Raw genomic sequence first — 18,250 nt, 5'->3', positions numbered from 1 at the left:
AATGACATGGAAATGGAATTGAGATAGGTTGTAGGGATTTTGATTTTGGGGCTTCATTTGAGGTTTCAAATATTAGAAACCTCATTTTCGCGAGAGAAGCATCCTTCCACCCACAATCGCGAGAGAACCCTTGAGAGAGCATCCTCCCACCCACAAGCATCATTTGAGCAGAACCGGTCATTCACAGACTTTTCACCATTCAGCAAACTCTCGTCGTTAATCTAAGTGGTAAGATCACTTGTATGTTCAGTAAGTCTTAAAAAAAATTGGTTCGCTTAAAAATCAATGTCATTTTAACAGATGACCCCTGTGTGCAAAAACTTTGTCTGAATTCTCCACTTATTTGGCCTTTGCTCCTAGTGTTGTTTCTGCATAATGAGTTTTACAAAGAACTGTTCCTTGGCCACGGAGTTCAATATAAATGTGATAATCAATGCCTGAAGATCACTTGTATGTCCAATAAGTCTTAAAAAAATCTGGTTCATTTAAAAATCAGTGTCATTCTAACATATGACCCCTGTATGTAGAAACTTTGCATGAACTCCCCACTTATTTGGCCTTTACTCTCAGTGTTGTTTTTGCACAATGAGTTTTACAAAGAATTGTTCCTTGGCCATGGAGTTCGATATAAATGTGATAATCAATGCCTGAAGATCACTTATATGTCCAATAAGTCTTAAAAAAATTGATTCATTTAAAAATCAATGTCATTTTCACATTTGACCACTATCTGCAGAAACTCTGCCTAAGCTTCCCACTTATTTGGCCTTTGCTCCTAGTGTTGTTTTTGCATAATGAATTTTACAAAGAATGGTTCATTGGTCATGAAGTTGGATATAAATGTGATAATCAATGCTTGAAGATCACTTGTACGTCCAGTAAGTCTTAAAAAAAATTAGTTCACTTAAAAATCAATGCCATTTTAACATATGACCCCTGTGTGCAGAAACTTTGTCTGAACTCCTCACTTATTTTGCCTTTGCTCCTAGTGTTGTTTCTGCACAATTACTTTTACAAAGAATTGTTCCTTGACCATGGAGTTGGATATAAATATGATAACCAATGCCTGAACATCACTTGTATGTCCAATGACAGCAAAAAGACAACTTTTTTGAATTGTTCCTTGTAGTGAAGGAGTACCTCATTGCAATAGTACCTACAAAAGATAATATAAAAAAAATCAGAATAACACCAAAAAACACAACAACCCTTAAATGGTAAAAATAACTAGAAAGCAAATCAAATCCACTAAATAACAACAAAGGATTGACGAAAGAAACGATGGGAAGCTTCAAAAACTACATCAATGTTGGTTTCGGCGTTCGTTGGTGCTTCGGAACGACAGCGACGAACAAGACTTCGATTAACAATGAGAGTCTTCTGAATGGTGAAAAGTCCATGAATGATCGGTTCTGCTCAAACGATGCTTGTGGGTGGGAGGATGCTCTCTCAAGAGTTCTCTCACGATTGTGGTTGGAAGGATGCTCCTCTCGTGAAAATGAGGTTTCTAATTTTTGAAGCCTCAAATGAAGCCCCAAAATCAAAACCCCTACAACCCATCTCAATTCCATTTCCATGTCATTTTTAATTTTCAAAATTTTTTCCACATGAACCAATAAGACTGCGACACATGGTGGAGTTAAAAATTTGTCATAAAATGGGTGTCAAAGTATCATTACCCTTATCAATACTGGATTCAAAGAAGCATGTGGAATAGGGTAATGATAGTTTCAAACCAAATTTTGACAAATTTTTGACACTAGATATGTGTCGTTCCCTTATTGGTCCATGTAGTAAATGTTTAAAAAAAATTGAAAATGAAATGGAATTAAAGAGCTATAGGGGTTTGAAGTTTTTTTTGGTTTTCTTCCTTTTCAAACTTCTTTTACACACCCAACTAAACCAAACTCCCTATCTCTTTCTTTCACTCTCTCCTTCTTCCAGTATTCAGGGGATCGTGTCGGCGGCAATTCCCTCCCCTGTTTCCCCCTTCACCTTTCAATTCGACTCTTTCACTTTCACTTTTCTGATTCCCTTTTTGCAAATGCTTCTCGTCGCCTGCTAGGGTTTACCAATTCTCAAATCTGCTTCCCCTAAAGCACCTTATACCTTGTCTTTCTATGATTAATCAACTTAGTAGTAAAACTCAATGGCGTTGCTTTTTAATTGAACAAACATTTTTTAACACTTATTGGACTTATTGGATATAGAAGTGATGTTTAGCCATTGATGATCACAAGTATAGGGATAGACATGGCCAAGGAAGAATTTTTGTTAAAACTCAATGTGCAGAAATAGACCTGGGAGCAAAGGTCAAATAAGTAGAGAGTTTAGGCAAACTTTCTGCACAAGGGAGTCAACTGTGAACATGACCTTGTTTTTTAATGGAACCAACTTTTTTTAAGACTTATTGGACTTATTAAAGGAATTTAATTTTTTCATAAGTTTAATTCATAAATTCAGATGTACACTTTCATAGTTTAATTAAATTATAATATTTTGAAGCTTGGCACAGTGGATTTTGACAATAATAAATGTATATTTAAAATTTATATTCATTATTAATGTTGTTGAAATGATAAAGATAATATTTAATATATTTGTATGCAAAAAGGATTCCTCTCTTTAATTTAAACAATTAATATTTTTATTTTATAATAAATGTTATTAATTAAAATTTTTAATAAGTCCAATAAGTCTGAAAAATAGTTGGTTCAATTAAAAAACAAGGTCATTTTCATGGTTGACCCCATGTGCAGAAAGTTTGCCCAAACTCCCCATTATTTGACCTTTGCTCCCAGGTCTGTTTCTGCACATTGTGTTTTAATAAGAATTCTTCCTTGGCCATGTAAATCAATATACTTGTGATCATCAATGACTGAATATCACTTCTATATCCAATAAGTCCAACAAGTCTTAAAAAAAGCTGGTTCAATTAAAAAACAAGGTCATTTTCGCAGTTGACCCCCACGTGCAGAAAGTTTGCCTAAACTCCCCACTTATTTGGACTTTGCTACCAGGTATGTTTCTGCACATTGAGTTTTAACAAGAATTCTTCCTTGGTCATGTACATCCATATACTTGCGATCATCAATGGCTGAACATCACTTCTATATCCAATAAGTCTTAAAAAAGTTGGTTCCATTAAAAAACAAGGTCATTTTCACAATTGACCCCGTGTGCAGAAAGTTTGCTTAAACTCCCCACTTATTTGGCCTTTGCTCCCAAGTCTGTTTTTGCACATTGAGTTTTAACAAGAATTCTTCCTTGGCCATGTACATCAATATACTTGTGATCATCAATGGCTAAACATCACTTCTATATCCAATAAGTTGAATAAGTGTTAAAAATAGTTTGTTCAATAAAGAAACAAGGTCATTTTCACAATTGACCCTCATGTGCAAAAAGTTTGACTAAACTCCCCACTTATTTGACCTTTGCTCCTAGGTCTGTTTATGCACATTGCGTTTTAACAAGAATTCTTCCTTGGCCATGTACACCCATGTACTTGGGATCATCAATGGCTGAACATCACTTATATATCCAATAACTCCAATAAGTGTTAAAAAAAGTCTGTCCAATTAAAAAACAACACAATTGAGTTTTACTACTAAGTTGATTAATCGCAGAAAGACAAAGTACAAGGTGCTTTAGAGGAAGCAAATTTGAGAATTGGGAAACCCTAGCAAGCGACGAGAAACACTTGCAAAAAGGGAATCAGAAAAGTGAAAGCGAGAAAGTTGAATTGAAAGGTGGAGGGGGAAATAATTGTTGTCTTCTGCAAGTCTTCATTATTACCTACATCTGATTCAACTGACTCACGAGGTTTTACCTCAAGGTCCACAATTTTATCAAAGATAACATGCTTGGAATAAAATTTTCTCAAATTTTGTTTTTTGTGTTTTTTTTAAAAATTTAAAATGTTAAAAAAATTAAATTTTCAAAAAAAATTTAAAAGTTGAACATGGTCTTTTGGGTTATATAAAAATAATGAAATCATTTTACAACCCAATTATATTTACCATTTGTACCACCATAATGCTTAATTTTACATTTATTTGAAGTATGACCCTTTTTCATACAATAAAAACATGATATAAAGTTTGTGTTCCTATAAGTTATTTCTTTTTCTACCCATGTTCTACGGGTTCTATTACTATGCTTATTTTTAATTTTAGGAACATACTTATTTTTAACAACCTTATTTTCATTATTTTTACTGCATTCTCCTAAGGTTGTTTGTTCTAGCAGTTTCTTAAAATTTTTGCAAGATGCACATTCATCACTACTAGTAAATTTACCCTTTTCAAAAAATAAAACTTTATTTTTCAAATCTTTATTTTCTTCAAAAATATTTTCAAAATTTAATTTTTAATTTTTAATTTCTTCAAGAATATTTTCAAATTCTAATTTTAAATTTTTGTTTTCTTCAGAAATATTTTCAAAATTTAATTTTTAATTTTTAATTTCTTCAAGAATATTTTCAAATTCTAATTTTAAATTTTTGTTTTCTTCAGAAATATTTTCAAAATTTAATTTTTAATTTTTAATTTCTTCAAGAATATTTTCAAATTCTAATTTTAAATTTTTGTTTTCTTCAGAAATATTTTCAAAATTTAATTTTAAATTTTTGAAATCCTTTTTCAATTTCTTATGAGCATTATCTAATTTTTCAGATTCTACAAGTAAAGCAGCATAAGTTTCATGCAACTCACTTTCACTATATTGACTATAATTATCAGAATAGCTAGATGTACTTACTTGGCTTCCAGCATCGTCATCTGCCACTAACAGATGTTTGCCTCTTCATCAGATTCGCTTAAATCAGAAATTGTTTCGTTGTCATCGTCCCATGCGATGTAGGCTTTCTTTTTCTTGAAGAATTTCTTTTCCTTTATTTCTTCATTCTTCTTTTGATTTGGGCAGTCAACTTTTAAGTGTACCCTTTCTCCGCAACCATAACATTTATAGTGTGAGGAAGATCCTTGATTTTCTTTCTTTTCAAATTTTAATCTTCCTTTGTCTTTTGATTTCATGAACCTGTTGAGCCTTTTTATCACGAGTCTCAAATTTTCTTCCTCTTCTGAGTCTTCATCTTCTATTTTGCTTTTGCTCCTTTCTACCTCAGATTTTAAGGCTAGACTCTTTTTCTTTGTTTTTGCAATTGCTTCTTCTTCATCTAGTCTTCCAAGGTCAAGTTCATGCTCTCTCAACTTTCCAAATAATGCCACCATAGTCATTGTGTTGAGATTTTGTGACTCAGAAATTGCAGTCACTTTCGGTTGCCACGACCTGTCTAAAGATTTCAAAATTTTTATATTAAGTTCATCATTTTCGAAAGACTTACCTAGTCCAATGAGATCATTATTGAGAAGCCCAAACAAGAGTCATCTTCACACACTCGAACTAGTGATATTAAATGTTTTAAGTGCCTGGGAAGAGGACATATAGCTTCCCAATGTCCCACAAAAAGAACTATCATCTTGAGGGGCATTGACATTTATAGTAGTGAATCCTCCAGTAGTGAGAATGAGAGTGATCAAGAAAAATCCACTACTGAGGAAGTCTATCCTTGTGAAGGACAACTTCTCATGATCAGAAAAATATTTGACAATCAATCCAGTGTAGAACAACTATCACAAAGAGAGACTCTCTTTCACACAAGATGTCAAATTCAAAGTAACACTTGTTCTCTCATTGTTGATAGTGGTTCGTGCTCTAACTGTTGTAGCACTAGATTGGTTTAAAAATTAAATCTTATTGTGCAACCCCATCCTAAACCTTATAAAATACATTGGATCAATAAAGATGGGAATATCACAGTCAAGGATCAAGTCACAGTAACAATTTCCATTGGCAACTTTAAAAACAAAGTTTTATGTGATGTAGTTCCAATGGAACCTTGTCATGTGTTATTAGGAAGACCATGGCAATTTGATCATAAAACAATTCATAATGGTCTTACCAATACAATAACTGTGCATCATCATGAGAAGAAATTTGTACTTCATCCTCTTTCATGATCACAAGTGGCGGAGGATCAAGCACAAATGCGCCTTAACAAGGAAAGGGATGAAAGAGAAAAAGAAAGAAAGATGAAAGAAGAAAATCAAAGAAGAATAGAAATAGAGAGAAGAAAAAGAGAGGAAGAGAAAAGAGAAGAAGAGAGAAGAAAGAGAGAGGAAAAAGTGAGAGAAGAAGAGATAAGAAAGGAGGAAAAGAGCTTAAAAGAAAGAGAAGAAATAGAAGAAATTGAAAGAAAAGAAGTGTAAGAAAGTGTTCAAGAGAAACTAAGAGCAATATCTCCTNCAACCACAATGGAATCAAAACTCTTAAGGGGAGGTTTTCTATCCTTTCACTTTCCTTCATTTTTTTTTGAAAGCCCAAAATTTAACTTTTCTTTCAAAGAATTTGCCACTTTATCTTGTAACATGTTACAACCTTCAACATGTGGCAAATCACTTGAGTTATTGTTACCTCTAAGGTTGCAACTAATTCAAGACAAAAATAAAGTTTTAGAATTAAGGCATCTTAAATTTATTAAGAGTAGTCTTTCTTCTAAACATCTTTATATCTTACTGGGTCAAATAAAACTAATTGAAGTTATGTTTCATGTTTATTGCAGATTGATATTTGATCCAGGAGGAATTTCTGTGAAGCCAACAAAAATAAGTCCTCATAATAAAGACGACCCACCATATTTGAGGACAAATCCTTTCCAAGAGGGAGGGGATGATACGCGGAGCCCAAGCCCAATAAATAAAGTCCACTAGACCAAACCCAGAAGAAGGACAAAGAGGTCATTTACACAAGAAGGGGGGTGAGCTTAGCATGGAAAGGGGCTACAACATGGAATGCCCTTTACTGTCGACACCTCTCAGCATTTAGCACATGGATGACGAGCTTCTTCTAGAAATCACTCACGTTTACCTTGCTTGTACACGTGGCATGAGATCCACTTATCACAACAATGTAAATCACACTGCAGGCTAAATGGATCATCTATAAATCCATGGCAGCATCACTCTGTAAAACACTTTTGGATGATATAAGAAAACTCTGCTGAAATGTTCAGCCATTTCTTGTTTCCGAAAGTCTCTCCATGGCTTACTTTCTCCCTTGCAACTTCCTTCCTTACGTGGAAGGCCTTCTAAGTTGTGACCATCTCTCTAAGCCTATCTTCCACTCCAAATAACCTCTGCATATCACCTTCCTCCGCTGCCATTCTCCAACACTGCCGTTAAAAGAAACCTCCACTGCTACCATTCTCGGAATAGCATCTGGAACAGCAAGTACGGTACTGTTCCATTGAAATTTGGCTACAACTCTGCTCCTCACTTTCTCACATCTCACGGATTTGAAGAACTGCATCAAGCCTTGATGTATCACTAAGGGTACAAATAAAAAGAGGGCCAAACTATACCCCAAAAATTATCACCAGCAAAAGATGCTTTTGAACCATAGGAAAATGGTAATGGAATAGTGTTAGGGTATAAGGTGGGAGGATATTTGGTATAAGTTAATTAGAGTAAATAAATATACTATAGTTAATTAGAGTAAATAAATATATATTCCATGGAAATATTCAATATAAGATATTCAGTATAAGTTAATTAGAGTAAATAAATATAGTATAAGTTAATTAGAATAAATAAATATATATTGTAGGGAAATATTCAATATAAGATATTTACAATTAAGGATATATGCTAGGATAATATATGGGGAGATATTTATATATAAGGATATTTATATTAAATGCAAATATATTGTAGGAAAATATTTAGTGAGAGATGGACGGAAAATAAGTATAAATAAAGTTAGAGTCTAGGGCTAAGGTTATGCTTTGGATTTGTGAGTTTTGTAAAGGAGGTTATGTTCCAGGATAATTGACGGAGGTTTTGCTTCCAATTATTGGATGACTGAAGGAGATTATGCTCCCAGTTATTGTTTACTTGTCTTTACCCAGATATTACAATCAATAAAAGAGACTCATTCGATCAATTACATTCTCTCATTATTCTTTTGCTTGTTTTGAGTGTGTGAGAGGGTGGTTTCGTTACGTCTCCTACTTGGTCACGTAACAATTGGTCCGACCTGCCGGATCGAAGGAAGGAGTGTAAGGCCAGCCAAAGCAACAATGGAAAAGGAAAGAAACGTGAGGGATCTGCCCTATGAGGAATATGAAAAAGGGAGGAGAGAAGGAAGGTGCTTTAGATGCGATGAGCGGTTCGGTCCTGCTCACCACTGTTCAAATAAGAGCTTGAGAGACACAATATTGGCGGAAGACAAGGAGGGAGGGCCACCACCCGAGCCTCCAGACCTAAATTGATGAAGAGCCTTGAGATCAAGCTCCCCGATTCCAAGCTTGAGGACAAGGTTGTTTTGCAGCAGGGTGTAATGTTAGGGTATAAGGTGGGATGATATTCGGTATAAGTTAATTAGAGTAAATAAATATAGTATAGGTTGATTAGAGTAAATAAATATATATTCCATGGAAATATTCAATATAAGATATTCGATATAAGTTAATTCGAGTAAATAAATATAGTATAAGTTAATTACAGTAAATAAATAAATATTCTAGGGAAATATTCAATATAAGATATTTATAATTAAGGATATATGCTAGGATAATATATGGGGAGATATTTATATATAAGGATATTTATATTAAATGCAAATATATTCTAGGAAAATATTTAGTGAAAGATGGACGGGAAATAATTAGTATAAATAAAGTTAGAGTCTAAGGTTAAGGGTATGCTTTGGATTTGTGACTTTTGTTAAGGAGGTTATGCTCCAGGATAATTGACAGAGGTTATGCTCCCAATTATTGGATGACTGAAGGGGGATATGCTCCCAGTTATTGTTTACTTGTGTTTACCCAGATATTACCATCAATAAAAGAGACCCGTTCGTTCAATTACATTCTTTTATTATTCTTTTGCTTGTTTTGAGTATGTGAGAGGGTGGTTTCGTTACGTCTCCTACTTGGTCACGTAACAAACAGGCACGTTGATCCCAACCTATGCAGAAAGTTTGATATAGATTACTATCAGAACAAAAATTCCATACAATGCATCTATTATATGGTGATCCTCTAAGAGGCTATGGAAATCCAGAAAAAAATAAATTATTGTAAATAAGTGAATAACCCCCACATGCAAATAAATGAATAATCTATCGATAAACACAACATACAGGAACAAAATGTGGTCTTAAAAACGATGTAGTCTATTAAGCATTATGGAAACAGGTTTCAAAATACTAACATTGATAGGTTCAAGGGAAATGTTTATATTAGGAGAAATAAAAGGGTAAGATAGTTATAACTGTCTGTGCATAGGTTTTGTTGTCTCAAACTTTTATAAAAGCAGTTATTTTTAGTAGTTTTTTAGGGAGTTTTGTAAAGGGAAGGCTAGGGAAAGTCTGGTCCTCTCGAAAGACCAAGACTAGTGTAACAATTTAGATTACTATGCTTGTTTAATTGTTAATAAAGTTGTCTAGTTTTTCTAGGTGAACATCCAAGAACCTGTCTTGGAAATCTTTACATTTTTAAATAAATCAGGGTGCCTATCACATATCAGATGAGTCCATACAAAAATAATTAACGACATAAGAAGCACTAATTCACTTATTAGTGTATCTCCTCTTTGTTATAAATAAATATACTCATGCACTTACTCTACACACAATTACAAGCCATCGTTTTAGTATGTGATATAATAGTGTTTACATATAGAATAAATAATGCTTACCAATCCAGCCTCAACCTCAGTCTAGAACCTCCTAGCAGCTATACTGGATGTGGTGAATATAGAAGATCCATTTCCCTATCTGTAGAAAGGAAATCCAGATTATGTCGGAAGACATTTTTCAAAACTCAAGAAAATGTTGAAGAACAACATGACTTTCAACATATGCAATATGTAGGGTTCCAATGCATCAAAGTTCTTGTATCAGTTTTGTGAGAAACTGAAATGGTGGTAAATATTAATATGTTGATACACAATACGAAGTTGCAATAAAGGAGCACGAAGTAAAACAAATATCTGTTTTTATTTATTACTCCTATAGCCTCATCAATGTTATCAGCCTAACAACAATAAACAATAACATTGTCGCTTTATTTTCAACAAGGCAAAAAGGTTAAAAACAAGACTAGTATTGACTAAACAGCACCTGCATGCAGAGTAGCACTGATCCAAAAATTTCTTCTTGTGAAACAAAAGACAGCAACGTCAATTTTAATAAAAATACCATTAAAATTCCTGCCAATCACAGAGAGAGAGTATTGAAACTATGAAATAATATATACCCTGTAACATTCTATGCTCGTTAAGCAAGTGGTGAAAACTCAGTGTCCTTTTTCAAAAGGAAAACTTAACACTTTTAAAGGGACATGTTTCATTTTGGAACCGTGAACATCAAAGCAATTTGTGAAACAAATTTGTACCACAATATCTTTTCCATCAAGTAGAAGTCTAGCCCCGTATTCAACACTCCTCTGAACTAGTCCACTTATCCTCTCCTTGGCCTGATCCAGAACAAAAATAACAAAACTTTAACGAATTATTTCCTAGTTCATTATCAGGATGCAATATCAGAAGATAACAAATGAGTGACATTCACTACAAGAAAAATTGTAATTATCTACAGCCAAAATCCGTATATAAGCCCAAAAATCCGTATATAAAATTTGGTTATATACGGATTACATACGGGCAAAAATCCGTATATAATAGCCTCGTAGCTAAGTTTATATACAAATATTTCCGTATATAAGTTATATACGGAAATATCGGTGCATAACTTATATACGGATATATCCGTATATAAGTTATATACGGATATTTCCATATATAACTTATATATGGATATATCCGTATATAAGTGTTTTAGATGTTTGCACCGAATTAGACATTCCCACTTCATTGCACCTGTTCAACGTTATAATTCAAAATCACAATTCATAAACAAATTTAATGAGTTGTTGTTGAACATTATAATTCATAAGCACAATTTATTGTCATATATCTAATATAGAATTTTATTTCCAATCATCAAATTATTTTCAGTGAACAAGTTTGCTCCATTCATAGCATTCACATCAACCTTATGCATGCCTCTCTACTGTTATTGCTTCTCAAACTGAATTGTTGACTATCAGGAAACAATAGGATTCTTATCCATAAGCATGAATATAATGCAGAAACAATAGCAAAATAGTAATTGGAACTAGAATTTAAAAGCAGAAATCACTAGTCAACATTCAAACCAAAGCTACAAATCTGAACGATAAATGGAATCAAATGCTGGGAACAAATTTCTAATGATTAACATGTACTGTTAAACGTAAAAACATATTTGAAATTAAGTATTGTAATGAACTCAGTTGCAGAACTGGTATTTAAAAGTAACATAAATTGTAGAATTCGTCTAAAATAGAATTCCAAGTTGAATTAATTCTCACTAGGCTTACTCTTGCAAGCCAATGGTCAATGGACTAAAATATCTAATGCATATGATCATTTCCATCTTCTGGTGCTGGTTGCTGGTGTGGTGACTGCTGGTTTGGAGCTTGCTGGTCTAGAGCTTGGTGGTCTGTAGCTTGGTGGTCATTGGGTGCTTCATTTTAACCTTGAGAATTTTGAAACTTTTAAAAATTGTTGTGCAGCTGTGGCTGCTGTAGGTGGAAGGAATGGGAGGAGGACACCAATAAAGCCTTGAACCATTTGAAGCTGCTGGCCATATTATTGTAACTGCGATTTAAGATTATTAATTTCTTCTGAATTTGGATGCTGAGTGGAAAAAGATGCCTGTGTCTATCGGATGTAACTATTCACACAGTCATTTTGGGAACTGACATTTCCAATGCCATATACACGTCCCTTGTATCTTCCACTAGCAGCATCTAACCAACATTGGTTTCTCAATCTCTCCTCCTCTGTAGGGTCTAGAGGACTAGATGCTAAGGCACCAACAGATGCAGTCTCAGATCTGATTTGAGAAAATTTGGCATGAATTTTTTCCTGTTAAAAGAATAAATGTTATCAGTAAACGTAAGGTTTAAAAACCAACAATGTATAATGTGATAGAGTTAATAGAAACTTACATGAGTCCGTCTAGACCTTTCATCCACGAAGTCCCCTATTGATTTTCGAATATGTGTTTATTGAAATATTTCATCAACATGCACAGACAGACCAAGCTCCTGTGACTGCAAACAAAATGAATTGTTAATAAATATATGTAAAGTTTATGATTACAAATTTAAGAAATAAAATGTACAAGTTACATACCAAATGAATAGCATGCTCATGCACACTAATAGATCCTCCGGTGTGCAAGCAACCACCCTTTTCAGATGTTCGATTCTTCTTAGCTGTTTCACACTTCTGTCTATAAAGTGGCATGTTCCACTTTTCTAGAAGAGCATTCCTAGTATCATCCCCCAGCCAATTAGGTTTTTGTCCTAGAGTTCTAACTTTATTATACATCTCTGAGAGTCCATGAGATGCCTTGGTATGAAAATTTCTTTTTACTTTTTCCTCATCTTCAGCCTTCCATGAAACCTTTCTCTGTTATATTACAAAGAATAGGTTTGTATAAGTAGAATTGAAGATGAAAATCTTTATAACATAACTCATTTAGTATCAAAGCATGTTATTATATCCAAGATCAATCATGATTTATATAAGACTTCCATAAGTCATAACTCAGTGATGTAAAACCATATAAATAAAATAAACGGTTACCAAACATATACAACAACATTGTCACATTTCAATTCCTCCCATACAAAAACAAAAAACAAAGAGGCAATGGAAAAGCATATGACAACTCCACAATGCCAACAGAGTGCAATTACACATCATAATAAAGTGTTTGATGCTTGTATATGTGAACTTTTCTCATATTTTCTATACTATTCTGATGTATAATAATGAGTAAAAGGGAAACATAATCACATTTTTCCGCTACTTTTTATCATATAAAGTTGCAACAACATTTAGCTCATTTGCATTAGGATTGATTGATTGAAGACCAAGTAAAATTACTACTCATAATCTGTTTCAGACCAAGTTGTCATACCAAGACATACACAAATTTTGAACAAGTACTTGAAAATTGTTGAATGTCCAAAGTAAATAAGAAAAGTAAGCAATTTTGGATGTAATTGAAAAACAAATTATTGGGGGTCAACTAGATCCTCTTGATAATTTTTTGCAAGATGATGTTTCTTCTAATCATCCTACTCTGCACTCTACAATCTAACGTGTTTGCCTATATGCCTTGTTTTAGGAAACAAGTGGTACCTTTCTTAAGCTAATCATTTTCCATTAACGAAAGAAATTACTGCTAATGCGAGAGTAAGTTGCAGTACTAGTTTGAGTGCCGAGACGAGTATGCATGGTGTTGAGATTGATGATAACTATTTGGATAGTGATGTGTTGATGGGTTACAAGCTTGGTTCCAACAAAGAAGAAGGACATTTCTGTTTCATCCTAGCTTCCAGTTTTATCTAATGACTAACTTTCATATAGCTTGGTTCCACTTTTTCATGGACTATAACTAATACCTATTCATGTGATTGAGAGATAGTGAGAGTTTATAGTGAAAATATATTTTAAAGGTAAAATAAGAAAATAATGAATAAACTTACAGAAATCTGATTAATTCAGGTTTGTTTACTTAAGTTTTTTATAGTATATGGAATACTCCTTCAACAAATTAACTACGTCTTTAGAAAGTACTTGCTGACAGAACAAATATGAAATTTGTCAGTGTATATTTTACCATGAAGCTTGTCAAAAATAAGTTACAAGCTAAATGATGAGATAAGTTTTATATGTTAAATAAGTATTTAGTTAAATTATTTATGTAAACTTAGCTAAAGACATATTAAAAATCTAGGAATAAGGATTTTCTGTGAAGTGAATTTGTTCATACAGCAAATAGGTAAGGACAAGTTCATATTTGAGGTGCAGTTTTTTATGATAAAAAAATACTTCAATTAAATTAAATTAAAAACACCCTTTTGTATATTTATCTGCCACAAGCTGATTTCTAATTTCGAATCCTTACAGAAGTAACAAAATTTGTGCTCCAAACCATGTAATTGAGTGATCCATGATTCCTTCCACCCCCAACTTGCATTTCATTGAAGTTGAATGAATATGACAGTGTTATCCAGCTTGTTCTAATAGGTCCTACACTTCACGTGCCACGTACTTGTTCCTAATTCTATGGGACCCTTTTTTATTTCTCCCGTTGCTTTTAAACCAGTAACACTAACTGTTGCTAGGCCTCAATTTGTATTCAAACTCTGATGACACACTCATCATAGGCTTATTATTTAACTTAATTTTATCAGGCATTTTTAAACTTAGTTTTTTTTCTTAATTTTCCTCTTCTAAATGTGAAGATAAGTCATATATACTTTCCAAAAATCTCCCACAATATTAAGCAGTTTAGCTTTTGTGAAAGAAAAATGAACACATACTTTTTGGAAAAGGAAACTTGGTAAATCATGAGTTTACCTAAACTTATGACCTATTCATGTCACTTTCTATCACAATTTCTTATGCTTGTCAGTTAGCGTGTGCAACACAACAGAGGGTGTGAAAAGATCAATATTAGCCTAAAAAATCACACCAGTATAACTTCAGGCCGTGCTGGATAGTGATGTGTTGATGGGGTGTGAAAATCTTCATTGGGCTCAAGGGAGGGCTAGTGAGGATCGTTTGCATATTGTGATTTGTGAGGATCTTGGATGGGTTTTTGTGGGAGAAGGTGTTGATTAATTGCCAAAATATCTGGTTGCTAATGTTTTCAAAATGAAGAATAGTATACAGTTTCAGTTTGACTTTTATAAAATCCCTTTCACTAAGTAGAATTTTTGTCTTTTTTAATAAGTTTAACAAATTTTATTGGACTTGATATTAGTGTTTGATTTTAATTAAATTGACTCTCAATAAAAAAGTAAAAAATGATAGTCAAATATAAGAAAATTTATGTGTATTAAAGTTTTTTTTATTTTTATTATTTTTTGTAGGCAATATCTAATGAGTATATGACCTAGTATTACAAGTAGGTTAGGTGTCAATCATTAAGGTTTCGGTTTTCTTCCACAGGTCCCCACTACCTTAACAAATTTTGGTTAATGTTAAAACTATGTCTGGTTGACACTTCCAAAGTAATAACCAAAGAACACTTTATCTTAAAGAGAACTATAAAGTAATGAATGCATAACGCGCTTTCTTTCTCTATATATACACTAACATATCACCTATATATCAATCAACCATAGGGAAAGAAGATATATACATCAATTTATCAAGTTGTGTACCTTAAAACATCTCTAGTTGTGTACCTTAAAACGATCGAAGAAAACATCTTAATTTATAAAATTGTGTACCATAAAACGGTCGAAGAAAACATCTCTAGTTGACTTAAGGATTTGTCCCCATGTTAGCCATGGCTCATCAACCTATTGCTTGATGGTAGCCGTGATTACCTTTGATGCAGTTCTTGTAGGATAAAATCTAAACCAAAATTAAACTCAAACATTAGAATAATACAATAATGATATGTCTATATATAAATTGAGTTAAACTTTTTTGTTACCCTCCTCCAACGGGTGTAATCATTGGACAACTGTTGGAATCTTCTTCGACGTCATTGGCGGCTGAACTGGAATGTGGATTTGCATCCACTATACTAGGTGATGGTGCAATATTTGTGGGAGTTGATGGGTTAAAACCAACATTGGGAGAGAGTGATGCCATTTGATTAATAGGAAATTGGTATGGAGTGGGTGTCAAGCCAGGAACTTGTACTAGAAATGGAAGAAAAGTAGGTGTACATGTATGTGAAGTAGGAGTCAATCCAGGAACTTGTAATGGAGATGGAAGAGAGGTAGGTGCAGATGTATGTGGAGTGGGAGTCAAGCCAGGAGATGGAACATATCTACCAGTGGAGGAAACCATCACTAAGGACACCATCACTAACACAAGGGTAAACAAAAAAAAAAACCTTTATGTTATGTTTGGCCTTGTAATATTTGGTGACTACTTGTACATGTATATCAAATTCACATTTTAAGTATTTTATGTTTTTTTAAATACTGTCACTGGATTGGATACTATACAATTAAGGTGGAACATATTTTGATTGGTTCCTCCAGTATAATTAACTATCAAGATACTTGGTGATCTCTACAAAAATGATAATGAAATACTAATTGATATTAACTATTTTGTATAAAAATGTTTGTATTGTTATACAAACTCCCATGCTTCTTACACCAAAGAGGTAAATAGAAGTATTTATGATCATAAAGCCCCAAATACACCACACCACAGCATAAAACATCTCTTACTAGTAAAAGGTATAACAAGAATGGTGAAATTGAGGTTGGCTATTTATTTCCAAATCTAGAACCGATTTTAGGCAGATACTCTTTTTTTTAGGATAAAATCTTTTAAATATCGATCAGTTCTTTGAGAACAATCTTAGTCAATTGTCATTCACTCTGCCAAATGCATATAAACATTAACAAACACTTCATACTTCCATATCCCTCTTTCACCTAACTATTAGACTAATGTGCTATAGTGCTTCTATAGAATGCCAAAAACATTTATTCTTATATTGAGAATCTAACCACATTTATGATAGTTTCAGAGTGTAAAATGTAACCTCCATAACAATTTATGGATGAAAACATTAGTAAGCACTATAAATCCAGCTAAAGTATTCAAATTAAGGTAAGGAAATAGGCACACCTTGAAAAACAATAGGCAAAGGCCAGAACCGTTGACAATGATCTCACAAAATTCAGAAGTTGGTCCATAACAACCTGACCAGGTTCTGAAGGTAGAATTAATGGCTCCAATGCTCTACAGTTAGTGAATAAGTCAGCACACGAAAAATAGAGCATCAAAGAAAGATATAACAAATTCAGAATCAGATAAAGTTATTATCATAACAGAGACCTGCAAATAAGTATTGCTTCAGTCCATAACAGTAATGGCTGAAGGTAAGAAGTTATTATATAGTGAGTGGTACTTTTCTTCCAACTATTATCACTCTCTACAATATCAGAGTTAGGTATCAATTGCTATACATTCAAAAAATATTTCCCAAACAAACAAGTGCCCTTAAAACTATCTCATCAACCCACAACCAGTGGCTGACAAAGCAATCTACACCAGAAAAGTAACTTTATTTTGGTGGTTTGACACTCAATTTCGCATAAAAGTGGTTCAAACTCGCTGCAGGCCTTTTAGAAAACTTTGTTTACTGATTTTAGATGTGTCAAAACTCTTAAATGAGTTAAAAACCACTTGCAGCACAAATTCACTACTTCATTTCCAATTCTAAATTAAAATGTGATGGTATAGACAACATTTCAGCACTTAGGCCAAATTATAACTAATTTAACTTTGTTAGCAGCCTTTAAGAATTATTTTAGACTTATTGAAACTGTCAAACAACATAGAAAGCTTACAATTCCAAATCAGACCTTTCTTATGGCAAAAAATGTTGAAAATCACTCCATCACACCACTAAAAGGAGGTTTCATTGTTTCAAAAGCTTAATCAACACTGAAACAAACATAAGGAAGTATAAGAAAAGAGAGGTTAGGTCTATTGGTTTTAGAAAAATATGGGTAAGGGTTGATGATTCCTTATAGATATCTAAATCTATAAGTTATTTTTTCCCTTCACATCTTAAGTATTTTTATTAATTCATTTATAATCAAAAAGGAAAATGAGTAAGGGTTGATGATTCCTTATAGATATGTAAATCTGTGTGTTAATAGTAATATTGAAAGATGATGTGCAGAAGAGATTGAGGTTGATGATGAGTAAAGGTGAGTTGAAAAGGTGGTGAAATTTTGGTCAAGTGAAGATAAAACTCCTAGGTCTTTTGTTTAGCCTATAAGATTAGGTAAAGCAGTCTCAATTGGTCTGATAGATGTAGATTGCTTAAGTCCATAAAGATTAGGTCTTGTTCAATTACTATGCAAACTCAAGGAAAATCTAACGCATAGGGTTGTAACCTGAGTTTATTTGAAAATTATATTATATTAACATAATGTTAGCACTTTTTGTATCTTTCCACTCAACCGGTTCACAGAAAGATCCAATATTTTCAAATTGGAGAACATTGAAAAGAAAGGTAAGGAGCCAGTCATTTGATTGTAACTTAGATAAAACTCTCCTAATGAGTGCCTCAC

The sequence above is a fragment of the Vigna radiata genome, unplaced genomic scaffold, assembly GCF_000741045.1.
Source record: "Vigna radiata var. radiata cultivar VC1973A unplaced genomic scaffold, Vradiata_ver6 scaffold_216, whole genome shotgun sequence".
NCBI classification, from domain to species: Eukaryota; Viridiplantae; Streptophyta; class Magnoliopsida; order Fabales; family Fabaceae; genus Vigna; species Vigna radiata.
Note: the sequence above shows the minus strand (reverse complement) of the source record.